The 13566-nt window shown below is 40.8% G+C and overlaps 1 protein-coding gene across 49 annotated transcripts in view; it reads right to left on the reverse strand.

Moving 5' to 3' along the window:
• Window positions 1-13566, reverse strand: part of AOPEP (aminopeptidase O (putative)) — a 332682-nt gene that overhangs the window by 22146 nt on the left and 296970 nt on the right. For 5 of the 49 annotated variants that reach the window (XR_007413865.1, XR_007413854.1, XR_007413867.1 and 2 more), the window contains one exon: window positions 2720-2780. The exons of the other annotated variants lie outside the window; for them this stretch is intronic. The gene's annotated coding sequence lies outside the window, so the exon portion shown is untranslated. The remainder of the gene's footprint in view (window positions 1-2719; window positions 2781-13566) is intronic. 49 annotated transcript variants of the gene reach the window in all.

The raw sequence follows: 13566 nt of genomic DNA on the forward strand, positions 1-13566 counted from the left end.
TGTACAATGTGATGTTTTAAAGATACGCAACACAATTTAATATATATATACACACTCTGAAATGATAAAAACTGTGCTTAAGTATTTTAATAAAACATTATCATGGTTTATTCCATTTCTTTCTTTATGGCATGTAGTATGCCAAAAAAATATCATTTAACCTAGATAAAAATTCAAGAAGACATCTGATCTTAAGTGAACACATAGAAAAGAAATAAGCAGTTTTCATGGTTTCTTTACCACTTAAACCTTGCAAATGTAACACCAAGAAATAAAGGGCACATAATGGAAATAAGAACCATGTCTCACAGTCCCATTATAAAAACTGTAAGTTTACTATTCCATTAAAAAAATTTTTAAATGATTGTACATGTAATTTCATACAAGTCTGTATATATGTATAATCTCTCACAGACACAATGCATAAGGTCACTCTTATTCTCGAATTTTCATACAGGATAGGTTAAAAAAATGGTGTTTATCACTTAAAGGCATAGAGGAAGATGTTTTCATATGGCATAAAAACAATGAAAATATCTGAGCAAATAGTATTTATGAAATCCAAGAACTTAAAATGTCTTATTCAATACTGTACTGCATGTAATGCACTGCAGCACAGGGCACTACTCAAACTACAAATGGAAGAAAAAATAAATTTAAGATACATCTTATAGGAACTGAAAAATACTTATTTTAAAGTCAAGGTTTTAAAATTATTACTCTGGGGACGCCTGGGTGGCTCAGTGGTTGAGCGTCTGCCTTTGGCTCAGGGCGTGATCCCGGGATCTGGGATCAAGTCCCACATCGGGCTCCCTGCATGGAGCCTGCTCTCTGCCTCTCTCTGTGTGTCTCTCATGAATAAATAAATGTTTTTTAAAAATAAAATAAAATAAAATTATTACTCTGAATTCCATTATTCTCTCTACATTTAGCTTTTCTCTATCCCTGCTTATGGCCCGATAATCCCTGTCAGCTAACTCGATTTTACAGGTCTACAAGTCAATGCTAGATCAACAGAATATTCATATCACCACCTGGATTTTAATCCCCACTTTGTTACTTTAAAAGAAAATTTAAAAATCATTGGTTCTCTCACTACCTACCTTTTTGCCCCCAGGTGTGTTCTCTGCCCCCCCCCCCCCCCCATATACACTCTTCCCAAAATGTACATGGAGCAACACTGGGTAGACAGCACACACAATATTCACCAGGTAATTTCACAATGGAAGCAGTTTTTGTATTTTCTCATCTCATTCTTCTAAGGGATAATAAAACTCCCACTTTCTACAGACAAACATGGATGTGTATCACTTGATTCCTGGGCATTCTTATTTTATAACATCACTTCATCCACCTTATTAGAGTCAACACTGTGGATCCTCTCTCCAGGGCTGACAGGATTGAAACAAGGTGCCTTCAACAAAAATAGAGGGTTACAACCAGCTGACACGAGGTCCTATAGAAGGGCTCAAAGAACAGCTAACACTTCATTTTCTTTCATTATAAGTCATGTGCCTTTAAGATGTTTTAAGATATCAAATCACTATATAACAACCAGTAACCATGTCAGTTTTTCATTTTTTATAGTTTCAGACACATGAGGCTTTTATATTTTTCAAAAATTTGCTGTTTATAAAATAGCCCACATCTAGGGCCAGCAGCCTCTAGGGAGCCTCATCAGCTCATACCACAAGCAATCTCCTCAGGCCCTGCCTGGCACCCAGGCTCCCTCAGCTCTCCTTCCCACCGACAGCATCCTGCAGCTTCCCTTTCTGGATCTTTCTTTCCTGTGTTCCAAGAGGGGCCCTTCTCTCCTGGAGGCTAATCCTTCAGCCCTGGCCTTAAGTACATCCTGCAGGTCCCTTTAGGTCATTCCCCAATTGTCCTCCTGCACTTGAACTCTCCTTCCAGGGCTGGTCTTTCTCCCCCATTATGGTCTCTCTCCCTCACCTCACTACTGCCCTTTACAAAGTGTGCCCCAGCAGCCCTCACCATGTGGTGGTGGCCTGGCCTGGCTTCTGCCTCCACAGGGGCCATAGAGAGGAGAGCCCCAAGACTGCATCAGGGGCCCATCCAGCCCTGTACCCCGAAGGGCACTCTCAAAACTGGTCCACAGCACTTCCAGAGCTAGCCAACTCCAGGAGCAACAGCTCAATGTCAACACCATACTGAATGCAGGAAGACAACTTCTGAGGAAGGGCCCACCACCTAATGGAGCCCAGGACACCCATCAGCTGGGGGTGTCAGCTCTGCTGCCTAACTAAATACAGTAGGAACCAGCCCTGCCAATCTGCAGAGTTACAGGGAAGGAGAGCATTGTGTGTCCCTATTGTGTGTGCGCACTTATAGAGGCCTACTGTTAGAACTCAAGTTTGGGATTGGATTTAAACTAGAGAGACTCACAAAGGAAAGAAACCCTTGAGTAAGATGATTCATTTGGTCCTTAACTTACCCCAGTTGGGTGTTTTTTGTTTTGTTTTGTTTTTTACGATTTTTTTATTCATGAGAGACACACAGAGAAAGAGAAGCGAGAGGCAGAGACACAGGCAGGCTCCATGCAGGGAGCCCAATGTGGGACTCGATGCCGGATCTCCAGGATCAGACCCTGGGCTGAAGGCGGCACTAAACTGCTGAGCCACCTGGGCTGCCCCCCAGTTGGGTTTAACCAACAAACACAACTCCAGCTTAAAGCTGAAGAATTATGAGCACATGAACCTACCAAAATATCTGGTTCATACTTTCATATCTAAGTTTTGCTTCTAAGCAGAAAGGTCACACATCTGCAAAGAGAAACAAAACCAAAGGATCACTGAAAGCCTTTGTCCTCCTCAAATTTTCCATGATGGAAAAATATTTAAAGCCAAGCCCCCCGCCTCTTGAGATGGACTGGAGGGGGGCGTCAAAGCCTGAGGGCTGGGGGAGGCAGAGAGTAAGCCACGTGGCCGGCCACGGAGCTCCCCCCGACAGGCCCCCACCCAGGCAGAGAGTTGGTCTGTTCAGAGAGGGCAGAAGGCAACGAGGGTCCAAACGGACTCTAGGCCGTTTCTCCCAAAGCCAGGAGCTCTGCTAGCTCTATGCTTCAGGGAGGACCTGGAGAAATTTCTCGCCCTTAGTAAACAACCTGTAGCCATCTGGCTTCCAACTGTGGCTCTTCTAATTCACCAGGAAAAATGCAGTTTCTAAACAATGAGCAAAGTTGAGAAAATCAGCAATCAAGTGCTATTCTAATATACAAACAATAAAACTTTCATTCACAAAGAAATTTTTTACATGATGTTACAGACCCCCCCGAAAAGACGATATTAAAGCAAAAACGTGGTAAGTAGCTCACTTTAATATAGTACATTTCTCTTTGTAAAATAAACATTTACTCCCTGTAAAGCCACCCTACAATGAAAAAGAAGGGCTATGTCATAAACCAAAATGTTTGCACAGCAGTGGAGACAGTACACCAGCAAATGTGCTCAAATGCGGTGCCGCACCGCCCCCGCCCCAGCAGCTGGCACAACAGCAATGAGAAGTGTTGTGTGGGTCATTCCACTCCCACCCACAAAGAAATCAAATTAAATTTCACATGGCTTCTAGGCCAACTGTGTTTTAATGCAGAAGTACTGAGAGCTTCCGTCACACTATGAGGTGATTAAGAAAAATAAAGGATATGGTTCAGAGCATTATCTCCTGAGAAAGCAGCTCCTCTAAATATAAAGAACCTGCCTTTATTTCTGAGGGTCTAATGGTGCTCACGCCCACAGTTTAACAGTGACAGGAACAGAAGGTTCCTTCCTTTACACAAACAAGGAATTCATGACGGGGTGATTATTTTTCCATAGGGAGACCACCTCAGTATTTTAAAAATTCATTGGCCTCAGAAACTTAGACAAAATAAGACTGGGGTGCGCCAGAGTCATGCGCATACTTTGTGCGGGAAAGACAACACGACACTGTGAAACTTGAGTACAAAACGTAAAATGCTAAAGGAGATCAGTCAATACAAATGCTATTTGTTAAGGATTTAGAGGTCTGTATTCTTGCTGGAAGATTCCATAGTTGCTGATTACCCAGAAATATACAAAGAAAGAAGTCTACCTGGTATTTTTCCCAGTCAACTTAAGAGCTGAGGGAAGCCACATAACTCTGCATGGTTTTAAAGAGTTTCCACACAGGCTCTTAGAAAGAAAATAAGAATTTTCCAAAGCCACCCTCCTTAGTCTACAAGCAACAAAAAAGCAAACAAACCCGATTCTTCTAGAAGCCCCTTACTGCTGTCACAGGGCATCACTCACTCCTGCCTCCCAGAGGACCACCCACGCAACAGAGCCCCTCCACCATGTCTGCCATGAACAGGACACAGAAAAGGCCAGCTCATCGCTTCCATCAGAATATGTCACCAATGCATCCCACTACTGACCTTCCAAAGCAGGACTCAACATGAGAAACCAGGCACCGCCAACGTCCAAGCCCCACTGCCTGCAGCCCTCCAAAGGCAGGCACCTCCCCTCCCAGCCCAGCTGGCCTGCTGCAGCCACACAAACGCACACGGAGGAGAGGAAGTCTCCGGGAGGCTCCCCAGATGGGGAATGAGCCTGGGACTAAGACAGCCACCGACCAACAGTGGCGTGAGTTCTATTATTACCCCATTATCACTCTGGATCTGTGCCTAAATGAAGCATGCTTCCTCCCCACTGCCATTTCCTTTTATCCTGGCTGGAGACTAAAAGCGGATCAATGGGGGCAATACATATGATGTCACTGCAATTTACAGCAACAGCCTCCCTCCTTCAGTCTGTCTGAAATACACAGAAAGATCAATTCTTCCCAAAAATGGTTAAAAAATGCTTAGGGAGCATTCTTCTTCCAGAAAAGCATTCTCTGCTATATTTGTCTATGTTACTACAGCAGGAACTGTTTACACTGAACAAAAACAGAAGAAATGGGGGAGGGAGAAAAATCAAATTCTCCTGTATGCTGGAGACTTGCTGGCTGAAATTCAACAGAACTAAAGCAGCTGACCTTTCAAAGTCACAGGCTTTTGGGCATAGAGGCACAATAGAGACAGCGGTTCTTTGCCCCTTGGATTAAAAAGGTAATCCCAGAGATACAAAAAGTCTTTTTTATAATTTCCCCAAAGTCTAATAAATTCTTTTCTACTCTTCCCAGAAAACACACACTACATAGCCTCAGGTGCCCCCAGAGTCCACAGCGTGAGAACAAACAATGCCCCTTCACGTACTTTACTCATTAAAAGCAACAGGAACGGACTATAGAACACAAGATGAAGCCTTAACAAATCATCTTTCAGATGGTGCTTTGACCCCAAATAAAACAAAATAAATAAAAATCTCTAAGCTATATAAATTTTCATATGATGACTTTTGAAATGGGGTATACAATAAAAAATTTCTCAAAACTTAAGAACTCTCCTTCCTTACAACCCCAAAAGACACACAAAACCCTGATCAGAGTATCAGAACCCCAGTGAAGCTGACCTTACGGACCCCAAACACCAGCCAGAACTATGGTATTCACATCAATGTAGGTATATATGATCATCTGTCATCAGTCACTTTCTTAATGATAAACCTTTTAAAGTGACAAAAATGAATTTAATAATATGTACACAGGCAAGTGTCTGCCTAAGAGCTGTTGTCAAGATATCATGATATAATTAAAATATTCCTATTCCTAGTAGCTTGTATAGAAAAAAAACAATTGGTTTGAATCGCACTGAAAACTAAACAAAACCTATAAAAAGAACCATCCTCTACATGCTAAAATGAAAACTTAATACATTTTAAAGAACTCCCAAACATAAGAAGTCACAATTCCTATTATTCTGTGGACACAAACTTGATTTACCAACACATGAAAATCACCAAGTAAAATCATTAAAAGTGAAAATAATTTCTTTCAAAATACATTAAGCAATCAACAGACATATTTATCCAGCACAGTTCTTTTTGATTATCACACATCTTTGGGAGTATGTCTGTAATCAAATTTTAGAAAGAAAATTCAAGCAGAAGCAAATATTCATATAATTCATTTCACATGGAAAAAAATTGGGGAAACATTTTGGGAAACAAAAATACACTGGGATCCCTGAGTGGCTCAGCGGTTTAGTGCCTGCCTCTGGCCCTGGGCGCGATCCCGGAGTCCTGGGATCGAGTCCCACATCGGGCTCCCGGCATGGAGCCTGCTTCTCCCTCTGCCTGTGTCTCTGCCTCTATCATAAAAAACAAAACAAAACAAAACAAAAAAACATTAAACTCCCCTCACATATATTTCTTGCTATCTTACCATACTACAGAAAGAGTTCCACCTCATTCTATTTAATTAATTATTAAAATATTTTATTTACTTATTCATGAGAGAGAGAGAGAGGCAGAGATACAGGCAGAGGGAGAAGCAGGCTCTTCACAGGAAGCCTGATGTGGAACTCAATTCCTGGACCCGAGATCAAGACCTAAGCCAAAGGCAGATACTCAACCACTGAGCCACCCAGGTGCCCCCACCACCTCATTCTTTTCAACAGTTGCATAGTATTCCATCACCTGGTTACATATCATGTCTATAATCTGATATACAAAACCAGCTGACAGTTTTCACAATAAAGGTGTTCACTTGTTGGACTTAAAGGGGTTGTAAATTAGTATGCAACTAGAATTTTCAGTTACAAAACATTACTACTTATAAGTAGTTAGAAACTCTACCTCATAAAACATCTACTCTTACTCAAAATAAATACATCAGTTATTAAATACAATATTATTAATTTAGGTAAGAGCATTAACTTTAAGGAAATAAAGCCTCCTGTTTAAAAAATCTGCAAATACAAGAAAAGTTAGTATTCTCTGATACTTTCAAGTGTTCCAAATTCTTTAGAAAGCTTTAAATGAGCCCTACATTGAAAATGTCATTAATGTCATGGTAGAGTGAATGGACTGATCATTTAGGAATTGATAGTTTTTTCTTCATGAGTCATGATTTCTTGAGAAGCATAAAATTCAGATCAGGAATTGTCTCCTTCTGGCCCCAAATCAATAATGATCTGGCAGGTTTCTGGGCAAGGGAAGCAAACATGAAGATCCTAAGCACTCTGGCTGTGAATTTTCAACGTGAGTGTTTACAAAGATTCATTTTCCAAAATGTGTAACGACATAAACCATTAACATACACATGGTTATGAAAGTTGACAAGAGGACTGGATTTTATGTAGTTTAAATAATATGCTTTATGTCAGTATATAGTTTGGGTGGGTTATACCTTTTATAAAAGTTAGGGAAATTAAGTTTGCACAGGAAAATGTGACCCTTATCTAATGTGAGAACATGAGAATGATCCATACCTGTAAGTTATGTCAGACACTATGTGCTAATGATGGCATCTTAGTCTCTATGTCGTCACTTTTGGAAGTACCAAAACCAACCCATGGTTCAGAAGTACAGTATATGAACCGCCTGGTCTTTTCTTTGTTTTTCCTGCCTCCAGCTGAAGTGAACTATTTTTCTTAAATCATGTCAAAAACATTTCCCAATAATTTACTTTAATGGAGAGAAGATCTACTTTATGAAGAAATTCAATACTGCAAGCTAATTTAAGCACTGAAATGCATAAATGATTAAAGCACATGCTCTACCAAAGTGCTGAGCTACCTGGAAACTGGGGGTGGGGTGGGGTTATAAAGAGGTCCAGAGTTAGTACAGGCAGAGTCCCTAGCACTAGTGTCACAAGAATTCTGCTGGCATCTCTCTACGCTTAAGTCATAGCAATATTTGAAAATACATATCTCAAAATTTCAGATTTCAATGCTTCTGCATAAAGATGAATGCTAACACCATTAAATATAAGGCATTGGTTCTGTGCATGCAACACTCAAAAATTTCTGGAATCCTACATTTTCCAAATGCTTTGCATATACAAAGCATTGCCTCACACAGCTGCATGCTCAGATTTTCATGTTGTCATTTACAACCTAAATGAACTATCAAATGTTTTTTTCAAGAGAAAAAAACAGTAAATTACAATTTTCATTCAAACTCAGAATTTTTCTCTTCTTTCCTTCACTTCCTATATTACCTCCAAAATGTCAAAATCAGATAGTCTGTGTGGCATTACTATTAAAAATTAAATACTTTAGTAAATAACTGTGTCAACTTTAGACACCCCTTTGTAACATTTGATTGAATATACTTCATGTAGCCCTACAATCCTAGTTAAGAGGGCTCTGTTCCTAGTTAAGAGGGATCTATTCCATGCCTATTCCTATTCTGTGCACAAACGGTGTTCGTAAGCACAAATGTACGTAACCCTTGGGAACATTGTCTAAAAACATTTTTTTCCTCTAAACAACAAGTAGTTAACAAATGGGGAAAAATACTAAACTCTTATTGATAATAACTCTTACCTTATGGACAAAAGCAGGATCCTCTTAAATTTAAACAAAGAATAGCGAGGAGTTCATATAAAACTCTATTTTAATTTCTGTAAAAAGTTTAAGGCAACTCCTTATGGACTGGAAGCTGATACCGCTCATTTCTTGTGCCATCTACCCTAGGCCTGACATACACGCTTATCAAATTCAAACAAAAGACTTAATGTCCAATATAGTAGGTGGAGGTGGTATAGTATGAATGACTGCAAAAATAGTTGTCAGTCAATGATTTGGCGACTTAAACCTACTACAAGAAAACATAGCTACAAACGAAAACTCTAGCCAAAAGTGATTCTCAGTTCTAGACTAAAACTAAAAAAATACCCATGTTCAAATACACCAATTTAAGAAGTTTTACAAGCATTCTGTGTAATAATAGGTGTGGTAGAGGATTCTTATTTCAAAAGCTAATGGTAAAGTAATTGAAATGCCTCTGCAATTGCAATCGACTATTTTCAACAAAATGATGGCTCTATAATGTTGTTAAAGAACTAATAAATTGTATGAGGAGCTGCAACAACCCATCCTCCTCTATGTGCAAAAACTTGATAGTACGTCTAAGAGACCCGCCCTTTTGCTTTCCAATCTTATTAAAACTTGCTATTCAAGATCAAGTTTTCCCAAGTTATCAAAATTACCCCCTAAAAAGAAAGTAAGCCACAAAAGCATCTTAGAGACAATGATACTAACAAGACTGTAAGTTGAGAAAAAGACCAGAAACAGGAGGACAGATAAACCAAGTCACCACTGGCCTCAGCTTAGACATCAACTCAGGTGGGGATAGAGACACACACACTCGAAGTTGTTTTTAAGCACAGAACATAATTTATAAACAGATTTCATTCTTGGGTATTTATTCTGGTCTAGAATGCTAACATTCCATCACTCCTAGTTCCTGCCTTTTCTTCTTCACAGGCACATAGTTAAAACAATAGAAATATTTTTTGGTTAACCTTTATTTTCTAATATTCTTTCTATATTTTCCACCAAATCCAAACAAAGCATGACTTCCACCACATGTCTACAATGTGTTGTGGTTTTTGTCAAAAAGCTGACAAGGAGACATATCCCTAAATATACGTATAGCTAACCACAACTAGGGAGGCATGGTGGGGGTGGGGAAGACGAGGGTGAGGAGTCAAGCTGCATGAGTGAGTGTGGGCAATAAAACAATAAAGTTGTGTTTACTTAATAAAAATACGTTGAGAGTATGGTTCCATTGACTGTCCAACGGCTGTGGCTTATTTCACAGAATAACTTAATGTACATAAAGCTTGTGAGTCACATTTCACTCAAATTCTACACAGTTCTGGATTTGAGTCCAGACATTTTATATCTGGGATTAACTCTGGAAAGTTTTATGAGGAACAGAGCAAAGGATTAACTTGGTGAGGGTCACTTTGACACTTAGAGCAATTCGTATTATTGAAAAAGATATAGATTTAAGAACTTCAAGAGAAAGAGAACAAGTTTCAAGTACTTTCAAGAAATGTTTGCTCCATTTTCAACTTCTTGTCTCTCTCCTTCACCACAACAGCAGTGCACCTGAAGGGAATGAAAGCTCCTACTAGGCCAGTATTCTTTAATGAAGAAAATGCACATTATGTAAGAAGGCGAAACAAACAAGTGAATGGGAAACAAAACCATAAAACCCATGGATGTGAGTGATGCCAGATTTGTTTACCCCCAAATTGCATGCAATGTACAAATGGTTGAATAATTCACGCATTAATGTATTTCCCATCACGACAGAAACCATTTCCAACTAAACAAACTAAAACAGTAAGTTTTATAAAAATGCTCCTTTGGGAGCAAAATGTCCACATTACTGCTAGGAGAGTTTCTGCATAATAATCTTAGAACTACTATGAGCTCCAGCTGGGACTTATGCCTCAGAGCAGCCTCAGGCTGATACCGGAACGGGACATCTGAAATGCAGTTTTGTTTGCTGCCACAAAAATATTTTCTCATGTGAGTTCAAGTACTTGAGAGTCAATCCAACAGAAGTAAGTCTTCAAGGATGCAAACAGATAGTTACTAACCATGGATCTAAAATCCTGGTAAGTCAGAGACCTACCAACATCTTACTAATAGGCGTTGGCATGAACATGATTAAACCTACGATGTGCTTTCTAGTGCCAACCTAAAATCTCAAGAATGTACATGCTATTCCTAATAAACTCCTAAAGAAATTTCATAAAAATTGTAGTTAAGTTTCAGCAGTCTATCTCCTTTATGTATGTGCAACATGCTCATTTTTTAAGAAAACTATTATTTTATTGGAATAATACACTTTAAACTGGGCTCAGAACAACTTTCGGAAGTTACAGGAATTACAGGAAATGTTAAGACATTTCTAAGTTTTGTTTTTTCAATCTTAATGGAAAATAGTCCATTGGAAGAGCGAACTTTTCCTCCCCTTAGTATCCGAAATTATCCATATAAATTAAGTTGGAATTCATTTTTACAAAAAAAGAGATGGCAATGAAACATGGTTTTTATTATATAGATTTCTAAATATTTTCTTTATATAATTGAAACTAAAAATACTTTTAAGGATAGTATTTATTTTCCACACTTTAACAAAATTTTTGCTATTTTTCTTTTACTATATATCTAAGTTACAGCACAATTATAATCTACACAGTCTGTACTAAAAGTGAAGCTTGACTTTTTGAAAAACCAGTGATCACGGATTCCCCCCAGATGAAAAATGGATACACAGATTTTAAAACGACTGAAGGCAACCTCACAGGTTGAGAGCCACTTCTCTGCTGATTTCACAATGTAGGGTCTCTCATCTCGGAGCTTTGTAAGTAATAGCTGAGACGGAAATAAAAAAGGAACAGGCTGCTCCGTCCTGGGCAACCCAAACAAACTTCCCTTTAGAGTCAAAGTTTAAAATGTAGCGCTTTTTTTTTGGGGGGGGGGGGTGTCTGAATTAGCAGTGTAGCATTAAGTCTGCATTTCCATGCATGAACGTTTTGCCAGGAATTAAGAGCCAAGACCAGAACCCCTGTAGATCAGCACACACCCTTGACAGAAGAGGAAAAGGAGAACAGTTCTCTAGAGACGAAGTTAACCTGTGGAACATTTCTAAAGGCGGCTCCGCCAGAAGCAGTAATCTGTTATTCTTTTCCTGATGCATCTGCACTTTGAATAGCTTTCTCGCGCGCATCAGAACGCACTTTGTTTACCGGTCTTTCTTCCTTGAAGGCTTGCTAAGTAGACCACGCCACACGACAGGGACGCCCGGCCCTCGGACACCCCGGCGGGTTAAAATCTCTACAACTTAAAAAAGAAAGTCTACAACTGCTACAAAGCGCCCGAAGCTCGCGCGAAGCTCTGAGGGCGCCGAGGGCCCACGCCCCGGATCGGGCCGCCGGCGGGGAGCGCACGCGGGCACCACGGCGAAGCCCGCTTGGTGGAAAGACTGAGGTAAGAGGAGGAAGACGCGGAGGGATGTGGCAGACAGAGAGGACGCCGCTCCGATTCTCCTCTCCTAACGAACGCACGCCGGAGGACGGCACCGGGCCCCGCAGCCCTCAGACGCGCCGGGCGGGGCGGGAAGAGTCTTACCTACGGAGGCTGCCGTCCGGGCGCGGGCCGAGCCTGGAGTCCGCTCCGACTGCCCCGGCGCCCGCCGGTGCCTTCTGCCCCGCCGCGCGCGCCCGCCCCGCCCCGCCCCGCCCCCCGCGCCCCGCCCCGCCCCGCCCCCCGCGCCGCGCCCCGCCCCTCGCCCCGCCCCCCACCGCCAGTCGGGCCGGCGTTCCAAGCGCGCGGCGCCCAGGCCCGACCACACCCCTGGCCCCCGCCCCGCCCCGCCCCGCCCCGCCCCGCCAGTCCGCCCTTACCCGGTAATTACTCTAATTAGAAGTCTTAGTCTCAGCAGTTAAACAATGTACAAACCAGTCCCAACACAGCCTGCAATTCAAGTGGCTTTGAGAACAAAGGCAGTCATAGGTGTAGCATTTTTCCTCTAATTGACAAAATGTGAAGACTCTCTCCTTGCACGTTGTACTTAAAAAAGTTTAACCTGTGGTAGACATGCCCCTTCACAAGGATATCAGCATTTCTATGGAAAAACACCAACACACGCCAGCTACACATAACAAAGAAAAAAGAAAAACCACTGTTTAAAAAATATATATTAAACTTGTAAGTTTGGTCCCTCCTGCAGAATTAATGTTTCTAGATCACTTGGAGGAATACGTGAGGCGTACAGAGATGTGGGAGGACTGTTTTCTTACAGTTTATAAATTACATGACTAAAAGGCAAACAAACTACCCCGGGCATCTTTCTAGTAAGCAATCTGCACAATTCTTAACTAGTAGGGGTGGAGGTTGCTAATTGTTCACAGTAACATCAGCTCAATGGCTACCTGCCGGTCCAAGGAGAAAAACACCACACGCCAGCATTCAGTTCCCTAGGTATATGAACAGCTTTAATGCCTAACGACTTGCACCTTCACCAGAAACAACCAGAATATTTCGACAGCACACAACACGCTACTCTTGCTGCCAATCTGACAGCAATCCCAATAGATAAAGGTCACCAGAAGAGATTCCAACAAGAAAATCAAAAATTGCAACCACCATCACCCAGAATATTTCAAAGATTTGAGGAAATTTACTTATCAAGTATAAGGCATATCTTAAAGATAGATATACATCATAATAAAGCCAGAAAGATAAATATGGCCCCAAGTCCAAGGAACCCTCAGAAAGGGATGTGATCAGGCCTGCTTTCCCTAGAAAATTATGAGTTCATTCACAGCTCTTCTGGGTATTAAACTCTTTGTTCTAATTTTAAATGTACACTAGAATTTTCAGAATGAGTAAAATTATAACCATAAAATGCGTTAGAAAAATAAAACAGTCCCTTCTTACTTTACCATCCAGTACTGGCTTGATCTTTAAAGCACTCTGCATCCATTTCAGAAGAATTACTGAATACTCAGAAGTTTATGTGAAAGATTTAAAAAAAAAAAAAAAGGCAGTGAACTACTGGAGTAGAGAAATAATAAAAACAGCCACTACCAAAATGCTGCACAAAAGATGTCTTATACATCTCTTCCCCTTTCAATTATCTTTCACCAAATAGATTTTAAGTTTTTAAAAATTTCAGGTAAGTA

The sequence above is a fragment of the Canis lupus genome, chromosome 1 (genome assembly GCF_003254725.2).
Source record: "Canis lupus dingo isolate Sandy chromosome 1, ASM325472v2, whole genome shotgun sequence".
NCBI classification, from domain to species: domain Eukaryota; kingdom Metazoa; phylum Chordata; class Mammalia; order Carnivora; family Canidae; genus Canis; species Canis lupus.